We start from the raw sequence: 3,616 nt of genomic DNA, 5'->3' as shown, positions 1-3,616 counted from the left end.
GAAGGCAGGCTGCTGGGGCTGGGGATTTAGCTCAGTGGTAGAGCGCTTACCTAGGAAGCGCAAGGCCCTGGGTTCGGTCCCCAGCTCCGAAAAAAAAAAGAACCAAAAAAAAAAAAAAAAAAAGAAGGCAGGCTGCTGAAAACGAAGTTATCTGTGAGCAAATCAGCGCTGAGTACCTGCTCAGTGCCAGCATTGCCCTGGGCAGTAGAGAACAGTTCATGGAAGCTTCCTGTGTAGTATGATCAACTTGCTAATACTAATTTAGAGGCCTGGGAACAAAAGACCCAAGGGTGCTGAGACTTCTAAATTCTGACAGGCTATTGAAAAAGAAACAGCAACAAGCTGCGGCCTAGCCCCACCCCCGCCCCGCCTCCAATCCCGCCTCTGAAGCAACCCTCCTCGGTGACAACAGAGATGCCCTTCTGCCTTTCCAGTAGTCTCACTCTCCACACTCCAGCAGTTTTATGCTGACCCATCAGCCTCCTGCAGGTACACAAACAGAGGATTCGGAAAGCTTCGGACAGAGCTGCACTAGTGCACTATGTAGCAGCCTGGGCGCTTGGGCAGCTCTGCCCTCTCATTCAGGAAAGTCAGTGGCACCTGCTGACGTCAAGGGTCAGACGTTGAGCTTACAAAGTGTTCTGACAAGCAAGGGGCACCCTTGCAGCAACACAAGTATCTTACCTGAAACCCTGGGGTGGGGGATCCTCATGCAAGGGGGAAGGACCATGAAATGCAAGGACATCACAATTCAGTGAAACATACTGCACAGCTGACTTCAGTAGTGACTGTTTGATGGAGTCTCGGGCGTTTGTGGTGATTTCAATGTGCACCATCTGCAGCCTACCCCGGATGAATTGCTGCCCTCTCCCCAAACCCCAAGCTCCATAAATAGAGCACCTCTCACTTCCTCCTGCTCTCCACTCTTTCACTTCCAGATCTCAGTGCTTGCCTCAGCTTCTTCCCTCTCCACCTGGAAGATTAGTACCAAGCCCATTCTCATCACCTGACTGGCCCATTCTTGGGTCTTGGGTGACAGGGCCCTAGGCCAAGGGCTGTCCTCCTTAACCTGGTTTTTGTTCAGCCTACTTACCCCTGTTATGACCATTGCCTCATTCTTTCCCTGAGAGAACAAAACTTCCAGTCCTAGGGCCATTACTGCCAGTGCCAACCCACAGCCCTTTGTTAAACACATCTTAATACATGAAGTAAGAGAATGCACTTCTCCCAGGACCTGGCAATGCAGCAGCAGATGGGACTGGAGGGAGCTTCAGCCAGCATCTGAAAAGCTAACTGGTCTGCCAATTACATTCTGACTTTCTAGCTTTCTTGCCATGGGCTGAAGAAACTGATCAGATCACACATCAGCTCTGGCTAGAAGTCTGGGAGTCACAAATCAATTGCAGCCTTTGCCACTGATTATCTGTATCCTTGAATAACTGAACTTTAATCCTTCTAAGCCTATCTCCTGATTTACACAACAGAAGTAATACTACTGTAGACACAGCGACAGGCATTATGTATATCAACACCTTAAATTAGTATTTATATGCTGCTATACATGAACTACTCAAAAACTTACTTACGAAAGTGTTTCTTATAAAAGATGCCACCACTAGTGACTCCATATCTGTTCAACGCTTGGTAGGGGCGTGACCTGTGCCTACTATGAGACATGACAGCAGGTGAAAGCACAGAACTAGACACAGAGCTACCGCTCTTGCCAAGTGTGCTGGGAGGCAAACAACAAGCCATTTGTGAGAAAACTGTGTCAAAACCAGAAGAGAAACTCCTCCTCAGTACCTGTCAGGAAAGACAACAATCCCTCCAGGGTCCTCAAGCTGCAGAATGCTAAGTGCCAGGGACAGGTACAAGGGACATGGAGTGGGGCCACAGACACAAACTGTATAGCTGGGCAGAGGATTCAGCTGGAGCGTGGTTCTCTTTTCATCCTTAAAATCACAGAAGAGGGCAAGCAATCCGTGGTGGTTTGAATAGGAACATCCTCCATAGAATTGTTTTTGAATGTTTGACCCATAGGGAGTGGCACGATTGAATGTGGACCTGTTAAACTAAGTGTGGATTTAAGGAAGGTTCAGTGTGACAGTCTCTCCCGGCTGCCAGAGGATCAAGATAAAGAACTTTCAGCTCCCTTTCTAGCATGTCTGCCTGCAGGCTGCTGTTTCCCACTATGACATCAATGGACTAAACCTCTGAATCTGTAAGCCAGACTTAATTAAATGTTTTCCTTTAGAAGACTTGCCTTGGTCATTGTAGTGGTTTGAATGTTTGGCCTAGGGAGTGGCACTATTTGGAGGTGTGACCTTGGAGTAGGTGTGTCACTGTGGGCATGGGCTTTGAGATCCTCTTTCTAGCCACCTGGAAGCTAGTCTTCTCCTGTTTGACTTCAGAACAAGAGGAAGAACTCTCAGCTCCTCCTGCACCAGGCCTGTCTGGATGCTGCCATTCTTCCACCTTGATGATAATGACTGACCCTCTGAACCTGTAAACCAGGCCCAATTAAATAAGAGTTGCCTTGGTTATGGTGTCTGTTCACAGCAGTAAAACCCTAAGACAGTCATGGTTTCTCTTCCCAGCAATGAAATCCTAAGACACAGCCCCCTCGTGGGCACTGGACTATCAGCCCAGCTTCTCCTCTGGTGTTATCAGCAGCTGCTGCCATCTGGTCTAGAATGCTGCCACTTTTCTCTTTTATTTCCAAGTAGAAAAGGTTGGAGGTGGGCGGCTCCTGTCAGTCATTCCTCCCAACAAAGTAAACACATCCTCAAGTTCACACTATGCAGAAGCTAGCCAGAACCACTTGACATTAAGAGACAGAGAAGCAAATGTTGACACAATACTCTGGCCAGCATCTTCTCCCCAAAACACTAGCCAAATCTTTTCATACAGACAGTGCTCAGTCTGCCCGTTTACACAGGCAGGAGACAAAGAACAAAGCACAAAGCTAAAACTACCTGGTGCACAAGCTTTTTACAGTAACTCCAAAACCACTGAAGTGATAGGAGACAAATTGACAGGAAAAAAAAACAAAAACAAAAAAAAAACCAAAAAACTATGCTTGGCATCTGCCACATTGATCCTAAAGGAGAGGGGATGGAAATGACGTAGAACTCATGAAAGCTCCAACATGTGGAAGGACAGCTTCAGCTAACTTTTAGTGCCATCAATCATCCTGAGTGGCAACAGGTTCAATGTTCCCAGAAATGCAGAATGCTTGTTGCAGGCTTCGTTCCCCTGGCCTCAGGGCAGATGAATGGAGATAATAGTATACAAAACAAGGCTAACTTGGGAGCTTGGCAGCTTCTGGCTTGCAACACACAATGCTGCTCTGAACTGACTCTGTCCCTTTCTTGTTCCATGACCTGACATTCTGCAAGCCTCTAGGCCTGAGTTTTCTCATGCATGGTGCATGAGATCACATCTCTAGTCTGCAGAATCTGAAGGCCTCAAAACAAAATGAACTTCCAGACTAGCTGCTTGCAGAGATTAGGATGTGTGGAGTGTAAATTACTTCATCTCTCTTGAGTTATCACCAATGTAAAGTGAGAGTGGCCATTCAGGAACTGTTAAGATTACTGTTACCCAATCCAACTGT

The sequence above is a fragment of the Rattus norvegicus genome, chromosome 5, assembly GCF_036323735.1.
Source record: "Rattus norvegicus strain BN/NHsdMcwi chromosome 5, GRCr8, whole genome shotgun sequence".
NCBI classification, from domain to species: domain Eukaryota; kingdom Metazoa; phylum Chordata; class Mammalia; order Rodentia; family Muridae; genus Rattus; species Rattus norvegicus.
The sequence above is the reverse complement of the archived record's forward strand: the minus strand, read 5'-3'. Positions refer to the sequence as shown.